Source organism: Chiloscyllium punctatum, chromosome 42 (genome assembly GCF_047496795.1).
Source record: "Chiloscyllium punctatum isolate Juve2018m chromosome 42, sChiPun1.3, whole genome shotgun sequence".
Classification (NCBI taxonomy): domain Eukaryota; kingdom Metazoa; phylum Chordata; class Chondrichthyes; order Orectolobiformes; family Hemiscylliidae; genus Chiloscyllium; species Chiloscyllium punctatum.
In genome coordinates this window covers 10,942,784-10,962,762 of record NC_092780.1, presented here as the reverse complement: position 1 = coordinate 10,962,762, position 19,979 = coordinate 10,942,784, and the positions used below count along the sequence as shown (strand labels likewise).

The 19,979-nt window shown below is 40.1% G+C and overlaps 1 protein-coding gene across 1 annotated transcript in view; it reads left to right on the top strand.

The window, feature by feature from the left end:
• The window catches only part of LOC140465720 (F-box/LRR-repeat protein 20), a 135,508-nt gene that overhangs the window by 335 nt on the left and 115,194 nt on the right, over nucleotides 1-19,979 (top strand). The window lies entirely within an intron of this gene.

Sequence of the window (19,979 nt, the reverse complement as noted above, 5' to 3'; positions counted from 1 at the left end):
CGTCACCCACTTCTCTTTTTCGTAAAAACGTATAAATCAAACCTCAGATGTCGCAAAAGGATTTTTCTTTTCACTTCCTTTCATAATTCCTCTTTTGGAGGAGGCTGTTTCATCCTTTGTGTGATGTGCAACAGCTGATGAAAATGTTTTCAAAAGCCAGTGCTATTTATTGTCGTCTGCTCATTTTTCTTGATGGGCCTTTTTTTAAAAAAAATAATCCTTTAATCTCTGATATAACTTTATGGAAGTAAACGTTCATTTTCACTTTTCTTGATCTGTGTAATAAAAATGGGCATTTTTCATTTTCCTGATTTTTGTTTTTACAAAGTGGCATTTTTCTGATCTTTATCTTTACAAAATGTGCCTTTTCTGTTTTTTGCAAGTGAACCTTTTTCATTCAACTGACTTTTTGACAAAGTGAGCAGTTTTTTTTTATTGTTTTGGATTTCTAAATGTGAATCATTGTTTTGAATTCTGTATTCAAAATGATTTTTAATTTGTGATTTTCTTTAAATGTTTATAACTTAGCATTTTGTGCTTGGAGGTATCATTCTTGCATGATTGTTTTGGGCATTTTAAACACCATTCCTGTCCTTGTGCTGTGAATTTGGCATTTAATTTTCTAAAAAAAACAACAAAGTTTTTATAGCTTAATAAATTAACACCAGACTGTTTTAGTTTTTGGTGTTTTTAATGCACCCAAGTACTGAGTTTAGCATTATGATTTCAAAAACTTCCTTTTTGCATAAACCGCTTCTTGAAAACTATAATTGCTATTTGTGTTTTAGACCTTTTTTTTTAATGATTACTAAAGAACAAAATGGCTCAAATAGAACAGGATGAAAAACTGAATAATTGAATATGAACTGTAAGGGTGGTATCTTCCACACAATGATGTTTCATTATTTTTTTATTTTTGTCTGCACTTACTGAGTTTAATTTGGATGGCGATGAGGAAACATTTGCTTTGCACTGTGTTGGAGACATATTTTTAACAGAGCTTATTGCAGGTAACAGTTGTAATATCTCAACATGTAGAGATGCAGTTGTAGCTGGGTAGTTTCCTTGGGTTCCATTAGTTATAGTGTATAGCTATGGTTAATTCTGAATATCAAGATTTGCTATCGTCAGCTCTGTGCATATAGGCAATTCTATCCAGTTGTAAGTACTTTCTGCATCTTCTGTACTTTCAGTACTTTGAGTTTTTCCTGATTGTATGTATACTTACTATGAAGATGCATGCCTTCCCAAAAAGTAGCGAGAGTAAAATAAAGAAATCCAATGTGAAATCCGTAGTGATGGTCTTGAAAAGCTAGAGGGGTTTATTAGTTCATGTTGCTGTATTCTAATGTATAATGAGATAAATTTATGTTATTACCAAGTCCAGTACTGTCAAAAAATTAACAAAAAAAAAGTTCAATCTCTCTTCTCTCTTCTCTCCTTTTTTTTCCCCTCCCTCCCCCCCCAGAAAATTTGGGACAACAAATTTGATTTCTCCCTGAATTGTGCCATGCTAGCAGTGGTGGCTACACCAGTAAAGTTGTTCAACATGCTGCATGAAATTCCTAATGCCTTTTAAATAGTTACAAATTATCTGCCTTTCTACTATGAGAAAGGATTGAACGATGTGATGAGTTAATTTGTCCAAAAAAGGAACTTGATGAATTGAATGCCCTTTGTTCACAAAACATGCTGTCATATTGTTGGCAGAGGTAGAGTAGACATTACTCTGGGAGTCTGAGTATATTCTTACATGTGACAGGAAGAACCAGTGATACAGGAAAAAGCTTTTCTTGTGATGCCAGGAATTTACATTGTTTTTAATACTATTTGTTATTAGACTGTCTGGTAAGCAATAGTAGTACATTTCAAAGAAGAGGGAACCAAAGAAACAATATTAGATGAGTGCATTTTGTGGACTAGCTGAAGGCCAACGAAAATTGCTTTGTGGTTGTTGCCCATGAACCATAATCGGACATTATATTGAACTATGTGACTGCAGAACTGCTTGACTTAATGGCAATTTTATTTATACATACACACACACACATATATATGTATGTGTGTGTATATTTGTATGGTTTGCGTAATTGTAAGGTAATACTGCCAAAAGAAATTTTCTTTGTTTATTTTCGCTCTTGCTTCAATGTTACCATCCTTGCCAGTCTTCCAAAAGTGTCTTGAACACAGCACTTGCCCAGACTGAGAATGGTACTGTTTTAGGAATGAAGATTTTTTTTGACAGGAATGGGAGAAAAAGTAAAGCAGAGTGACTTCTTCATTTTGAGTGTCCACTTGGAAAACTTAAGAGGAGTCATTTTGACCTTTGTCAGAATTAAGGTAACATGTAATGTATCTTGACCCAATCCTCAGTTTGTGATGAGCCATCTAACTTTGGCTCCAGCATCAGTAGAGGTGGAAGAGGGGAAATAATCATAGTTCTTGCTATTAATCACTATCCAGTGATAAATGGTATATGTGTAAGCAACAGCAAGCTGATCTGTAATGATTTCCCCGACACTGGAATAGCTTGCTGGCAAGTAGATGTGGTTTTAAAAAGTCATTCTGGAGTGATGCTGTACCTACCTATCCTCATCTAATGTGTTACATGTTATGATACATTTCCTTGCAGTGCTGTTACTGGTTAAAACATTTTAAAGAGGTATTTATTCACCCCATTTTAAAATTCTTGCCTTTTTGGGGTGCATTATATGGGTGAAGGTGGACTTGAAGTCCAAAGTAGCCATTTCCAATGAGGGAGATAGAAGAGTATCATTGCTTCGATCAGTAGTAGAGGGTACTGCAGTCCAGTCTTAACTTATACTTGGTCATCCATGTGTAATTTCCAACAGGGTTTGGGTATGGTCTTCTTGTTAAGAATGAGACCCTTGCTGGATCTGTTTTTCTCTTTTTTTTTTTTCTTTTCTTCATCTGTCCAGCCATGGGACACTAAAATCCTTACCAGTTGCCTGGTTTAGGTCAGCTAACTTTACATGAGCTAGTTACAAACTTGATTGGGTGCTTTTGTGTGCCTGTTATCCCCAATAGTGTCCTTTTATCTATTGATCCATCAGACCCATGTCTCAACAGTTTAGTCTGCATATTTGAGACAGAGCAAGCTGTCATTACAAATCAAAGAAACAACGTTATCCAAAATCACCTCCAGCCCTCAATGTCAGCAGTATAGAACTATATCCCTGGGGTACCAAAGGCCTATTTGAAGTTTGTATGTTATCCAAAATTGTCTGGTTTCATGTGACTGACTCAAGTCCTGCATTATCATTTCTAATACCAAAAGAACAAATTGATTGACTAGGAGAGTGTACAAAGGTGGAAGATTGAATATAACATGGGCAAAGGTGAGGTTTGGTAGAATGAATAGAGGTGTGGACTATTTTTCTAAATGGGGGTAAAAAAGCTTTGGAAATCTGAAGTACACTGGGACTTGGGAGTCCTAGTTCAGTGTTCTGTTATGGTTTACTAGGAAAGCAAATGCAATGTTGGTGTTCCTTTTGAGAGGGCTAATATACCAGAGCAGTGATGTACTGATGAGGCTGCGGAAGGCTCTGGTCAGACTGCATTTGGAATATTATTGTGAATGGTTTTGGGCCCTGTATTGAAGGGAGATGTGTGCTGGCCTTTGTGAACCTCCTGTAGACTCATCAAGAAGGATCCCAGGAATGAAGAGCTCCTCATTTGAGGAACAGTTGAGCACTCTGAGTCTGTACTGAGACTTCAGAAGGGTGAGGGGTCATATCATTGAAAGTTGCAGAAATCTGAGAGACCTGGATAGAGTGGACGTGGAGCGGTTGGGTCCTCATCTAACGAAAACAAGTACAGCCTTGGCTTGAGGGAATGACCCTTCTGAAACTGAGATGAGTCGAGAGTGTGGTGCCAGAAACATACAGGAGGTCAGGCAGCATCCGAGAGGCAGGAGAATCGATGTTTCGGGTATAAGCCCTTGAACTGCTCGTCGGATGCTGCCTGACCTGCTGTGCTTTTCCAGCACCACACTCTCGACTCTGTTCTCCATCATCTGCAGTCCTCACTTTCTCCTAGAAACTAAGATGAGGAGGAATGTTCTCAGGTGGAGAGTAGTTGATCCACGGTGTTCATTGCTGCAGAGGGCTGTGGAGTGTACTTAAGACCGAGACAAGTTCTTTATTAGCAAAGGGATTAAAGGTTACAGGGAACAGACTGGGGAATGGGTCTGAGAAAAATATCGTCTGTGATCGAATGGTGTGCTGACTCAGTCGGCCAAATGGCCTAATTCTGCTATATTTTATGGTCTTGTGCTTGAAAGGACAAAGCTCAGTATGTAGGCACTGAATGTTTTGAGGGAATGGATGCTTCAATGGGAAATGTTGGCGTTTTGAGGGATGAGCTTCCATTCTGTTGCCTTCTCATTCATCTTGGTTCTCTAACTTGCAGTAGAGGTTTCAAGCATTTCATCTCGGGAGTGTTTAGTATACTTTAAGCAATTGTTGCTTCATGTTTGTAAATTGCCTTTCATCTAGGCATCATGATGTTGGGTGAGCTTGGAATAATTGATTATCCAGCTGCCTTGCAAGAGTGTCTGAAGGAAGAGCAGTTTAAAAATCACTTGGAAAGCTTTTATTTTAACTTTGCTGAAACCAACCAAGTATCTACCTCTCAGTGGCAGTGAGGTACATGTTAGTGCATGCAGCAGCTAATTGGTCTTTTTAAAAAATTTATGCTTATTCACAGCTCCCTGCTGGCCGCAGATTACATAGCGCACACCATATAAAATGTCAGTCCCTGGGGAAGGGGATAGGGAATAAAGTGAGCTAATGGAATAGTCATTTTTATGAATGCTTATTTAGTTGCTGAACAGATTTAAATTAAGCTAAACTTTTTTTTTGTCCATGTTTCTTTTTTGAGTGGTCAAAGACAGTTTGGGTGGAGTGTGTTAGCATCGTTGGGTGGTGTGGACTTGCTGTAACAATGAGATCTAAGGTATATTTGTCTATGGATGTCAGTCCCTGTGGAATGGTGTATTATTCCAAGTGGAGCATTTGACAATGATCAGTGACAGCAGTGTAATTTCCATAGGGAGAAAAAGGTTAGAGTAATGCTTGTGTTTTGTATATCATTAGTTATGATCAGTAACACACTCCCCATAACTGCTTCTGCAACTAGATGATTGTGTGCTATTTCAATTCCCACTGGGTGTCTGGCACCATATTCTCCTGGTTTTAATTTCAAAGTTCAGATCTTGTAAAATGTGGAACTCTTGCACAAGGAAGCAAACTGGGAAAATGTCTTGTCCGTTTTGGATAGTGGAAAGCAGATTTTAAAGGAGAATGATTGTGGTATTTTGAGGTGTACCAGTGTCTAGAAATTCTGGTGTATGAGTCACAACCAGGGAGGCTTCTGGGATCCTGGCCTTACTTTTGTGTTCAATTCTCTTGTAATAAAGATGTAATGCTTCAATTGAACAGAACATTGTTGTGAACGCATCGCAAATAGCATGTAAAGTTTTGCTGTCTCTTTTTTTTTAGGAAACATCTAAATACATTTTAGAGGCGATTTCAGCGTGGGTTCATGAGTTTGGTATCTCAAATGAGCAGTTTATCCTTTCTGAGAAAAGATTGGATATACTTGGCTAGTTTTCACTGGGGTTTAGAACATGAAAAGATGAGTTGATTGAAGTGTATGCAATCCTGGATGTGGAAAGGATGTTTCATCTTGTGGCTGAGTGCAGAACGAGGTGGTATTGTTTTTAAAGTTAGGGAATGCTGTTTGTGGTAGAAGTAAGATTTTGTTGTTGTTTTTTCTCTACGAGGGTTATGAGAATTTGGAACTTGCTGCCTCAAGGTGATGGAGGTGGACAGGCAAAGGAATCAAAAGTTGTTGATTAGCCATTTAACTTATTGAGCGATGGGGAAGGCTTGAAGGGCCCCAATGTCTTACTTCGGCTCCTGATTTGTAGGTTCATGTGTGATATCCACCCCCAGTAAACCCCATCCTCTACAATTTGTCTGTTGTTTACTAACATCTTTCCAATTTGTTTTATTTTGGCCTTTTTTGAATTGCCCCAATTTGAATAAATGTTTAATTATGGAGATTACTGAACATCTTGCAACAGAACCCTGTTCATCTGCTTGCTTGCTTTCACTTTCAGATTTGATTTAACATTTAAATTTGATTTAATATTGGAATTTGAGTTTCTTGAGGTCATAGTTAGTTAGCGAAGGATCGCACTGTCACACCAGCCCTCCAACACACCACTCTTCACCAGCTGGGTTTTATTTTCAAATCTGTGTATAGAGAATCTTATTAAGCAAGACTGTCCAAGCTTTGCATCGGTTTGAGCAGCTTAGATGCTTATCTTAGATCCCTAAGGGCCACGTACAAGTTTAAATAATCTCCATGTATCCCAAGCTGCACATACTAGATTGTGATATTCTGATTTACCATTTATCCATTGGCATCTACAAAACAAATGTTTAAAACATTTCCAGATATGCAACACCATTAAGTGGAATGGACTAATAATGTAGTATCAAGTAGAAATGAGTTGTCTTGACTTTGGCTGCTGGCCTCATGCACTGCCCTTGTGCTATAATTAACATACCTCTGCTATTTACCTAGGGTAGTCAGTCAATCCAAATCAGCCATGATGCTTTGATTTAGATAATGCAGGAATGGAAAAGTTTATTTGGTCTAAAATTGCAGCCTTGAGGTTGGACAGTGCATTCTTACATGGGATGGTTATGTATTCAAGACGCACTTGAGCAATTTGAGTACAAGTTCACATTTGGCACTGAGGGAGCACTGCACAGTTGGAAGTGCCTGCTTTGGAGGATGCAAAAGATTCACTGGCACAATTCCAAAGAAGTGTTTGGTACTTCTGTGGTATCTTGACTAATATTTGTGTCTCAACCACCTTTTGCTAGATAAACAGGTTACTGGCCTCTGGTTGTTATCACAGTGCTATTTTATATGATCTTCCTCTTGGCAAAACTGGCTGCTGTGTTTCCTCTGTTGCAGTAGTTGGAATAATTTTCCATGTAGGTGCAATAAATGCTGATGAAGCTATTGATTAACTTTGAAAAACTTGTTGTTTTTTTCTATGAGCATTGGGCAAAACCATGAAATAGGTCCTGCACCCTTGCAGATTTGTGTCCATCTGAACAAGTTGAAGTTCTTGGTTAATTGTGGCATCACGAGACCAACTCTGAACTCCCAGCATTTCCAATTCTGAAGTGAAGAGCAGTGTAGTAAATGGGCATAAGATCTCCATGGTGAAGTGCAACATTTCTACAGACACCTAAGAGTCTCTGGCCCAAGGCCTTCCAAAGTGGAGGAGGAGGAGAATCTGGGAAGGTGTTGAGCACCTCGAGACTTCTCATAGTGGGGGCAAAGAAATGGAAGCCAGGTGCAAACAGCGAAGGATCGCACTGTCACACCAACCCTCCAACCATCGCTTCCTGTGACCACCATCTGCCCCAAGTGTAACAGTCTGTGGTAGCTGCATCAGTTTGTTCAGCCACCTACAGACACTCCCTGAGAGTGGGGGCAGATCATCCTGACCTGCAAGGGACTGCCAATGATACGCATTTGGGCTCTAGTTTTTGAGGCTTCAGCTCAAACCTCCTAGGTTGTAAGTGAATGGTAATATTCTAGGCTGCACAAAGGGAATTTTTTAAAAAAAACTTTACTGATTTCCTAAATTTAAAAATTAATTCTGTGATGAAGTTTTACTTATTTTAAGGGTTATTTTAACTTTTTAGAATATATTTTTCAGACTTGCTTTCCAGGGTGACATAACCACATCACATTTGCTTAGGCATGTGAAAGTGTCTTCACTCTATTCCTTCATTGGATATGGGCACTGCTGGCAAGGCCCAAATCACTGAGCCCAGTGGCTTGCTAAGCCACTGCAAGTAGTCAGTTAACACCTAACCACACTGCCTGTAGTCTGGTGTCACGTCCTGTGAGAATGTGTATTGGGTATAAGGAGGCAGGGGAAGAGTATTGAGTGTTGTGAAACAAGAGTTTCAGCTGAACATGACTCAGATTAGATAAGAACATGGTTAACAATGGGGTGTTGGAGGCAAGGGTGATGGGTTAACAAGGTGGAAAAGCAGTCATTATGTAGAGCCATTTAACAATACTGGAAGTGTTCAGTATGTAAGCTAGTTTAACTGGGTAAAAAGTATTCATAATGTGAAACCAGTTGTTCTGTAACAGCAGATGGTTTAATCTTTACTGTTGATCCTTGTTGAATGTAAGTGGTTACCCAATTAATGTATATTGCCTTATCTGGATGGTCCTTCCAGTAAAATGACTATATAGCTTGTTGAGAAATTGCTGTTCCAGAGAAGTGTGAACTTGTGTGTCTGTGACAGACAATTGTTCTCTCTTCCCTTCAGGGCCTGGAATAAAGATGGAGGTAAAACTACTGTGTTTTTGCTTTGGAGGGGCGGGGGGGGGGGGGGGGTGGTGGTAGTGGGAGGTGGATTGGGATGACACCTGGACAGATCATGGTAAGGATACAGGTTTCCTTTCTTAAAGGAGATTGTAGAACCACTTGAGTTTTTACAGTAACCCATCACAATTGTCAAAAGTCTGAGACAAAATTTTATGTTCTAGAATGCTGTAATTAAATTCCAGCAGCTGCTGGGACAACACCTGAAACCATGTACCTGGAGCCTTGCCCTGAGCTGCATTACTGTGACATCTCTACCTTTTGGCATATTTTGAGAGCTGTTTGTGTGCTGTGGGGAAGAGGGAAGCCGTTTAATCCTCATGCCCTCTGTTGGTGATACTTGTTCCATTTATAATCGGAGAGGTTAGGCATAGTTGTGGTACTTTTTTCATTTTCCTTACTGTCTAATTTCTGCCATTGATTTGCACACTATCACATTTCCCCCTTAATGGCTTGTAAGCCATGACTGGCAGATTTAAATGTTGCTTGATAATAACATCTTGTCTCAATTTTTCTCCCAAATGAGAGCTTGTTTGCATGTACAGAAATGTATTTGTCCTTGCAAATCATTGTGTATTTTATTTTGGGAACATGATGTACAATTGTTCCTTGTTGGACCTTGTTCTCCTAGAACAAGCTATTTGTTTACAAGGTGTAGTGCTGAGTTAACTGTTTGCAGATGATTTTGTGCAGTGTTGATATCTTTTGTAGAAACAAGAAATGAGGTGCTTGGGAGAGTGGGCATAAGGCAATGATCTGGTTTTAGCTGTTCAGAAATATAAATTACTTGTCTGAAGCATTAGTAGTTTATTGAACCAAGAACTATTTCTCTGGCCTTGATCCTGTTCCTTTGCAGAGATTTTTGTTTTAAACTAACCAAATCTTTAATTGTGGATTTTAACAACTTTCCCCACCACTACATCGGACATGGCATTACACGATTAATTATTGTGGTGATTTTGTGTATTGTGGAGGAGAGCTATAGGCTACTGATGGAGTTCAGTTACAGATAGTCAGTTGGTAGTTTTGTGAGGGAATGTTGTCTTGAGGTAATGTGACTTCCACCATCCCTTCCACTGCGCAATGTAATGACCCATTGTGGGTTGGCTCCAATAGCAAGATGTACTCATCAGTAGCTTTATCAGCATTTGTGGCTTCATGCTATTCAGCACATATCTGAATAGTGATCAGATGTAGTAGCCTGGTATTTTCCTCAACCTGTCTTTTAGCCCTGGGTTTACACAGATGCTGTAGGTTTTGGTGTTTATTTTCTGTGCACAACAGTAATTATTAATGTGCTGATTCTGAAACAGTTTGACTTTGGACTGACATAAACAGCATGGGAGGTCTGTTGTTTTGTCAATTCCAGATATTTAAAAAAAATTGTGAACCCCTGTCTTGTGAAACGTTCTAGCCAATAACTTTGATCACATTGATCAAAATATGTGATATATAAATCAAAGTTGACTTTCATTTCAAGCTGTAGTAAGAGCAGGCATCTTTTTTTTTTCAATCTTAAGTCAACAGAAATAAAAATGGGAATTTATGTAAGTGGATACTCTACTGTTGAAGTTATTCCTTCAAAATGCTAAATCTACTAAGGAAGCCCATTATGTGCATAAGCTAGATACACAATACTGTTAAATCTAAATCAATGCACACTTCTTGCTGACTCAATAAATTTGAATCATGTTTTCCTTTTAAAGTACATCTCCTATCTGAGTGTTATCAGACTGAAGGTAGTGGCAGTGAAGGGCTGAGGCACAGGAGAGAAAGAAGAGGTTAGGGCTGGTCAAGGTAACAGAATTAGAAGTGGTAATTGCTTGGAGTTTTAACAATTTGCATGTTTGTTGGTTTTGCAGAATTAAGTGGCAAGGTCTTTTGGATTAAAATGTGCTTTTTTTTTAAAAGCTGCCCTCTGATTAATTTTCCCAACAAAACTATTGAATCAGTTGGTTCAGCCACAATTTTATACCAACCCAGTCATAACACTTTGAAATGACGTGTGTAGTCAGATTCTGTCTGGCCCTTATGCATCATTCTGGGCACTGCTAACATCAATTTACCCATGCCCAGCTTTGTTTCTCTATCTTCTGTAATTATAGTGTCAGTACTTGCACTGTTTGCTCTGAGTCAGGAGAACGTAGGTTCAAACTTCACAACAGATATTCGAGCCCAAGTTCCAGGCTGACACTCCTAGTACAATGCAGAGAAAGTGATGCATTGTTTGAAGAGCCATCTTTTGAGGAGATGTTGAACTGAGGCCCTAGCTTTCCCTTCCAATGGATGTAACAAACCCTTCACCTGTTTGGAGAAGAGCGCAAAGTCTCCTTGGTATCGTGGTTATAGTTTATTCCTCAAAAAACATCACTGAAACAGATTAAATTCCTCCATCTTAGCTCTTTGAGGATTTAATAAAGGTTAGATTTCCTACAATGTGGAAACGGGCCCTTCGGCCCAACAAGTCCACACCGACCCTCTGAAGAGTAACCCACCTAGACCCATTTCCCTCTGACTAATGTACCTTAACACTATGGGCAATTTAACATGGTCCATTTGCCTGACCTGCACATCTTTGGACTGTGGGAGGAAACTGGAGCTAACCTCTGAGCCCCCATGCTGTTAACTGTGAACCAGCTGGTTATTCCTCCGTTGTAGCAGTGACTATATTTCAAAGTTATTTTTTAAAAAGCTATTTTGAGACTGGAAATCACTAAATGTCTTTTTTTTGTGTTGAAGTGAGCTTCTGTATTATATGTTAAATGAATTAAACTTAAAGTAACTGGTTTTGAAAATGTTTACAGATTTGACAACTGAAATTGATGTTCCTTGGAGATACTCTGACTGTTTTGATTCTAAACAGAAAGTGAAGAGGTTGATTCTTGCAAATGAAGCCCTCACCTCATCAACTTGCTTGTATTATTGTTGAGTATTTGTTTTATTCCGTAGTCTGCCTGTCAAATATGGGGAGAGAAAGCAGGTAAAGGTGACCTGTTGAGTGAGTTTGGGAAAGATTCGACTACACACTCTTGTCTGTATTTCACTCTCATTGCCGCTGGCTGATGTGGAAGAGATGTCGACTGCAGCTGTAGGCCACTAATGATTTTTTTTTCTCCCTCGCTGCTGTATCCTCTGAGCAGTTGTTTGTTGATTGCTGTTTCTGTTAGAAAATAATGAAGCCCTCCACTGAGTCTGGAAGTGAGTGACCTATTGTGCTAAGATGCAATAATGTAGCTTGCCTAATGACTTGGTGATTAAAGTCATTAAGGCTGCACAGATGAGAAGGGCTACTGTACACATGACCTATCCAAAAACAGCGGGCAGGTCATAATGCTGGAGCTAGTGGTTTATCCTGTTGCTGATGTAACTGCACCTCCAGAGTGACTGGTGGGTTGGCACTGGCTGGCTGTGTGTCTGTCTCTGTGTGACATTTATTTGTATGTGCTGCTGGAGGCATTAAACACCAGAATGATTCAATATTGCAGTGCTGCTGCTGAAGCCAGAACTGCTTTTGGTGGTGGCCCCGTAATGAGAATTGGTCTCTCAGACACTTTAATAGCTGCTTTTTAATTGATTCCACTTTTTTTTTGTTCTGTTGGCATCTGAGCTGGTTCTCATCATTTGTAGTGATATTTAGGGCTCCTTTTTTATCTCGGCAGAAATCGCGTGTCAGTTTTCTGCATGTCTAAATGGGATTTAGCAGAGTGGTCATCGGTTCATAGAATTGAATCTCTACAGTGTGGAAACAGGCCCACCACCGACCCTCCAAACAGTAACCTTACATTTACCCCTGACTAATGCACCTAACATACACATCACTGAACGCTTAGACAATTTAGCATGGCCAATTCACCTAACCTCCACATCTTTGGACTGGGAGGAAACCGGAGCATCTGGAGGAAACCCACACAGGCATGGGTAGAATGTGCAAACTCCACACAGTCGTCTGAGGCTGGATTCGAACCCAGGTTGCTGGTGCTATGAGACACTAGTGTTAACCACTGAGCCACTATGCTGCCCTTGCACCTTGAATGAGATTAATCACCTGCTTTGCCTAGAGATTTGCCTTACTTTAATTTTTATACGCTGGCTTAAATCTGCTAAATCATAAAGAAAAATCTAAAAATTTGAAACATGGTCTATGCCTGTTGCCATTTTCTATTTAGCCAATCAAGCTCCTCATTCTATTTGTTATGGTTGTGGCTGGTCCCCTCTTGCAATGCCATAATACTGCTCTCTTCCAAGTTCACCTTGGCACCTTTTTAGCTTCTACAAAAATAAATTATCTCTCCCTTTTCTAAAATATATTTCTGACTCCCCTCCATAGCCTTCCATAATAAACAATTCCACGGGCTCGCCATCCTCAGTGAAGACATTTTCTTTTCAATCTTTGTCCAAAGTCACCACCAAAGTATCCTGAGACTAAGACCTCTTGGCTTGGAGAAACATTGTACCTGTAACCAATCTGTTCAGCCCCGTCAGAACTTTTTTGTTTCTTCTAAACTCCAGTGACTACACGTCCAGTTGATTCAACCCCCACTGGAATTGCTGGTCAGTCATTTTGGAATCTCTGGTGAACCTTCACTGTACTCCATTTAAGCCAATTACACCTCTTCTTAGACAACAAGATCAAAACTGTGCATAATACTCCAGGTGTAATCTCACTGATTTTAGTAAGACTTCTCGTTTCTGTACTCTCTCCTCTTTAACAATGAAGGCCATTTGCTTTTGAATGAATTATCTACCTAATCAATCTGGTTTCCTATCCACTTGCTTCCCTGAATGCTTGCTTTCAGTGATTTTGGGGTATAGGAACACTCCGATTTTTTTTTAATGCACGGGCATTTTCCAATCTATCACAATTTAAATAATACTCTGCAAATCTGTGTGTTTTCCAGCTGAAGTAGATAACTTCACATCCCAGAAGAAGTGGGAACCGGAGTAAGCTGTTTGCCCCCTTCACCACCCCGAGCCTGCTCTGCTGTTCGGTAGGGTCATGGGCAATCTGATAATCCTCGCATCCACTTTCCTGTGTCACCAGCGATTTCCCCACCTGGTCAAGAATCTAACTTCCCCCTTAAATATGCACAAGAAAACCTCTGCCTCCACAGCCCTCTGTGGCAAGGAGTTCCTAAGGCACTCCAACCTCTGAGAAAAGAAATTCCTCTTTTGTTTTTTGGTCAGTCTTAAATTGGCAGCCCTTTATTCAGCGACTGTGCCATCAAGTCCTGGACTTTTTCATACAAGCAAACATCCTCTCCGCATTTATCCAGTCAAGTCCCATAATGTTGGTACACGTTTCAATGAGATCACCTCTCATTTTTCTGTACTTCTGTGAATAAAGTCTCTTGACCTGTGTGTCTTCACTCGTAAGGAAATTCCTCCATACCAGGGATCACTGTAGTAAACCCTCTCTGAACTGCTTCTGATGAAACCATATATTTCCTTCTAAATAAAGGGACCAAAACCACTCAGTAGTCCAGATGTGGTATCACCAACATCTTGTACAGTTGCAGTAAGGTTTCCCTACTCCTACTCCAGGCCCCTTGAAATAAGGAGAAAGTGAGGACTGCAAATGCTGGAGATCAGAGTTCTAACAGTGTGGTGCTGAAAAAGAACAGCTGGTCAGGCAATATCCGAGGAACAGGAGAGTCTGGGTTTCAGGCATAAGCCCTTCATCAGAAATTCCTAATGAAATGTTGACTGTCCTGTTCCTCGGATGCTGTCCGACCTGTGCTTTTCCAGCGCTGCACTTTTTAATCTTCGAAATAAGGGCCAACAGTCCATTGACCTTCCTGATTATCCCCTTATTCACATCATACTGTCTCTGCCATGCATTTGCCCATTGACTCAACTCGTCTGAATTGTCCTGAAAGCTCTTTATTGCATCCTTCTCCGCAAATAGCTCAGTGTCATCAGTAAACTTGGAAATGTTGCATTTGATTGCCTCGCTCAAATTGAAGAATGGAAGTTGGACTTAAGTAGGGTTTCCATGATCTCTTAGGCTGAATCAAAACATAACACTGGAAAGTTAGTCCTGTTTGCAAAGCTAAAGTTGTAAAATTGAATTAATTGCCTTTGAGAGTTTTTGATAATTGTGGATTTTCAGAAAGACTCTCTCAGAATTAGGCTCCTTTACACACAGTGGCACTAATTGCCATGTTCTTAAATTAGTGTTTTTCTGCATAGCAAAGTAGCTGGCCAGTCAACTGAGCTACCTGAACTCTCTTTAGAAATTAGTACACAGTGATTAACTGTACAAGTATAAAAATCCCACCTGGCCAGTCTCTAACCTGTCTGAACTAGTTGATTTTAAAATAGTGAAAAATCATGCAATGGTTCTTTTAGGTATGGTGCTCTGTATGAAATGACACTTAATTACAAGGACAAGACATTCTGCTATGGCGCATGAATTTGCTGTAATGCAATTGAGTTGGGGACACTTTGCTAACGTGCAACTTTTAAAATGGGTGTTGGCTCTAATGTGATTACATCTCCAATACTTTAAATGCTGTTTCTAAAGTGTGGTTTTTCTATAATGCGGGGTTGCACGACAATGCAACCATAGCGTCACAGAAGAACTACTTGTAGTCGCAAGATTGTTTAAATGTATGATGGACCAATAACCAACATTACAAATCATGGCCATTCTGCATTCAAAGTATTTGTCGGTGCTAGCGGATTCCCAAGGTGTTAGCCACTGTTTCGTGGTGCACTGGTTTATAATAACAGGAGTGATTACTACCATACGATGCATCATTTAATCGTTCTGACAATGGGGCATGTGCACCCTTTTCAAGATGACAGATGAATGACCAGACTTCAGGTGCCCTTAACCAATCAGTTTAATTCTGTCATAAAACTTTTTTGTATCTGTAATTTCAGGTTTGCAGGTCAGATCTCCAAAAACTTTGGTATGTAATACACTAACATCTGAAGTGGGATGTGAGGTACACCAATTGTGGCTATTTGCCTTGGAGTGATTTGAGTATATTATCATTACTTTTAATTATTGTGGCCTTGGGTTCTCTATTGCTATAAATTCTGGAACAATCTTTTGGACTGACAAATTGCTTTGGATCTGTGAATTATTACAGAAGTCTTGTTGTCACTTGTTATCCACCTAGTTTTTAGATCTGAATCATAATGGAGAACTGAATGATCTGTTAGCATAATATGAGGGCAGGATTTGTGATGGCAGTGGTTGTGGAAGCACAGGATATGGGTTATTTGGACCTAATGCCTGCAGTATCACTTTGGAACAGTTTCTTGTGGAAACAAGGTACAATGTTTGAGTACTGTCACTGTTGCTTTAGACCTCCCAAATAGACTCCAGAACTCTGTCAATTCCTCTGGTATTCTCCCTATTATGTCGTGTGCAGTTTCAAAGCTGCCAAGTGTTGAGATTATATTTGCATTACAAAGCTTGCAGGCAATTTCTGCATCCCATGTCCCCAAGTCTGGGACTTGCATTAGCACTAAATTGTCAATGTAAACTATAAATGTTTCAAACCTAGATTCTCCTTGTGGGGTTACAAGAGAATGAGGGAGAATTAGCTGGGAATAATGGATGTTTCCATCGATATAAACTTAGTATGGAAAATTTGGATTGGCTTTTTATTTTTGAAGACCTATATTCTTCCTCGAAGCAACCCAATATCCTATGTGAGTTTGATCAGTGGTCCACACTTTTTTTAAAATTCACTTCACAGATGGAGGATCTCTCATTGGATTTATAAGCATTTTACCTTGCATCTTTTTATTTCACAGAAGTTCTGTGTTGTCACCACTCGCTTGCATAGTAGACATTAAACCCCACTATTCCTGGCGTCATCACAAATGAGACCATTTTGTCAAGCTATCTAAAGTCCTCAATTTACCTGTTAAGACAGTATTGTTAAGAATATTCAAGGCTGAGATGGACTGGATTGTTAATCAGAGAATTTGGGTTAAGGAGAAAGGCAAGGGAAATGGAACTGAGGGTTATCAGATCAGCCATGATTTCATGGAATGGCAGAGTGGACTTGATGGGCTGAATGGCCCACTTCTCTCCTACGTCTTATGGATCATCAATCTTAATCATTGCATTTCCTGCATTGTGTTTTTATTTCCTTTTTTTTTCCTATTGACAGCTAATCACTTTATTTCTATTCATAGAGATCTATAGGATGAAAAAGGGCACTTCAGTCCAACTTACCCATACCATCCTTTTTTTCACAATTTTAAACTAGTCCCATTTACCTGCGTTTGATCCATATCCTTCCAGACCTATACCATCCATGTACCTGTCTAAATGTTTCTTAAATGATGAAATTGTACTCGCTTCCACCTCTACCTTTGGCAGCCCATTCCAGACACTAACCACCCTCTGTATGGGGGGGAAAAACATTACTCCTGACCCATTTTGTATTTCTTCCCTCTTCCCCTTAAATCTATGCCTTCAAATTTTAGACTCCCCTACCATGTGGAAAACTGTCTGCTATCCACCTTATATAAAATCAATACCTCTACAAGGTATTGCCCCTCAGTTTCCTATGCTCCAGGGGGAAAGAAGTCCCAGCCTCTTTTTGTAACACAAATCTTCCAGTTTAGGTAGCATCCGGGTAAATCTTTTCTGTACTCTTTTTAGATTAATAATATCCTTTTTTCTATAGTAGGGTGACCAGAACTACACACGCCACGGAAAATGTGGCCTCCCCATCGTCTTGCACAGCTGCTACCAGGCATCCCATCTCCAATACTCTATGCTTTGACTGATGCAAGCTAGCATGCTGAAAGCCACCATCATGCTATCTATCTGTGACTCCATTTTCAAGGAGCTATAAATCTGGACCCCGAGATCTTTGTTCCATACCACTCCTCAGGGTCCTGCCATTGACTGGAAGTCCTACCCTGGTTTGCTTTACCAAAACACAACACCTTGCATTTATCGAAATTAAACTCCACTTGCCATTTCTCAGCCTGTTGGCCCAGTTGACCAAGTCCATTGATAATAAGCTGGCATGATATTGATGTAGCACTACTTGGAAACCTTGTGCTCTGTGGTTCTTAGCACAGATCCCTATGTTCAAAACCTAGCTGTGCAAATGTGTCCTTTTCAGTTGGCCATTGTCTTGAGTCTTAATGTGCCTTAATAATGCTGAAATATTGGGTGTCCAATAAGGCCAAAAACTGCAAAACAAAAGCCTACAACTGTCTGTAAATGGCAGAAGTGAGGAATGCAGATGCTGGAGATTAGAGTTAAGTGTGGCGCTAGAAAAGCGCAGCAGGTCAGGCAGCATCCGAGGAGCAGGAGAGTTGACATTTCAGGCAAAAACCCTCATCAACTGTCTGTCAATGTCCAAGTGGAACAGAGAAAGCTTAATGCTGACCCCCTCCTAGGGAAATGAGAGAGATTTAATGTATCCAGAGTTCTTTTAATGACCCAGGCGTAAAATATGAAGGACCCACTATGTATTTCCAACGTCTTCTGTTTTTTTTATTTCAGATCATTTCCCTGGGGTTATTTTCCTTTCAGTAGGATCATAAATCTCCCAAGTAATTATTTAACAAATTTTAGAGCAATATTTGTGTACTCATTACAGTTTTAACAAGTTTTGATTTGGTAGATAATGGTCCTTTTTTAATAGAAAGCTATTTTAACTGTTAAGGAACTTTTTTTCATTTTTCTAAAATGAATATTAACAAGTTCATTAACCATCTGTTGTGGTTCGCCGAGCTGGGAATTTGTGTGGCAGATGTTTCATCCCCTGTCTAGGTGACATCCTCAGTGCTTGGGAGCCTCTTGTGAAGCACTTCTGCGATCTTTCTTCTGGCATTTAGTGGTTTGAATCTGCCGCTTCCGATTGTCGGTTCCAGCTGTCCGCTGCAGTGGCCGGTATGTTGGGTCAAGGTCGATGTGCTTGTTGATTGAATCAGTGGATGAGTGCCATCCCTCTAGGAATTCCCTGGCTGTTCTGTTTGGCTTGTCCTATAATAGTAGTGTCGTTCCAGTCAAACTCACGTTGCTTGTCATCTGCGTGTGTGGCTACTAAGGATAGCTGGTCGTGTCGTTTCGTGGCTAGTTGGTGTTCATGGATGTGGATCGTTAGCTGTCTTCCTGTTTGTCCTATGTAGTGTTTTGTGCAGTCCTTGCATGGGAATTTGTACATTGTTGATTTTGCTCATGCTAGGTATCAGGTCCTTTTGTCCTGGTGAGTTGTTGTCTGAGAGTGGCTGTTGGTTTGTGTGCTGTTAGGAGTCCTAGTGGTCGTAGTAGTCTGGCTGTCAGTTCAGAAATGTTCTTGATGTATGGTAAAGTGGCTAGTCCTTTTTGTGTTGTAGCATGTCCTCATTCTGTTGTCTTTCCCTTGGGCATCTGTTGATGAAATTGTGGGGGTATCAGTTTTTGGCGAATACATTATAGGGGTGTTCTTCCTCCCCTTTTTTTGCAGTTCTGGTGTACTGCAGTGTGTTGTGGCCCTTTTTTGAACAGTGTCTTGATGCAACTGCTTTTGGGTGTGTTGGGGTGGTTGCTTTCGTAGTTCAGGGCTTGGTCTGTGTGTGTGGCTTTCCTGTATACCTTTGTGGTGAATTGTCTGTTTGGTGTTCTCTGCACCATCGCGTCTAGGAATGGGAGTTGGTTGTACTTTTTTCTTCCTCTCTCTAGTGAATCAGATTCCTGTGAATATGGCGTTGATGATCTGGTGTGTGTTTTCTATTTGTGTCTTTAGTGATTACAAAGGTGTCATCCACATATCTGACCCAGAGTTTGGGTTGAATTTGTGGTAAGGCTGTTTGTTCTAATCTTTGCATTATAGCTTCTGCTATGAGTCCAGAGATGGGTGAGCCCATGGGTGTGCTGCTAATTTGTTCATATATTTGGTTGAATGTGAAGTGTGTTGTGAGGCACAAGTCCAGTAGTTTGAGTATGCAGTCTTTGTTTAGGTTCCCCGTCTAGTTGTCTGTTCTGTATGTCCAGTTGGCTATTGTTTCTCTGGCTAGGGTTTTGTCGATTAGAGGTGAACAGTGCCGTTACATTGAATGAGACCATAGTTTCTTCCTTGTCTATGTGAATATTTCTGATCACCGAAGTGCTTCCTAGGAGGCTCCCAAGCACTGAGAATGTCACCTACTCGGACGAAACGTCTGCAACACACATTCCCAGCTCACGAACAGAACCACAATGAGCACCCGAGCTACAAATCTTCGCACAAACTTTGAACTAACCATCTGTGGAGCTCTTGCTTCGTTTTTTAAAATAGCATATGTCAATCTACTCTCTTCCTATTTGTGGTGGGGGAGTGATCTGTTGCTTGAAGAGCTTAACATTATGCCACTTGTCAATCTGCGTCTTTCCCCAATGTTCACCTTTGCTTAATATTCACTTAAGTTGCAGTTCAAACAGTTCATTCCTGGTTGGACTGTTGATAAAATAAGCAATAAGGGTATATTGAGTACACAAATGTGCACATGCACATAAATGAATTTTGTTGTTCATTGAGACTTTGCATCATGTTAACCATGGAGTGATGCACTACTCGAT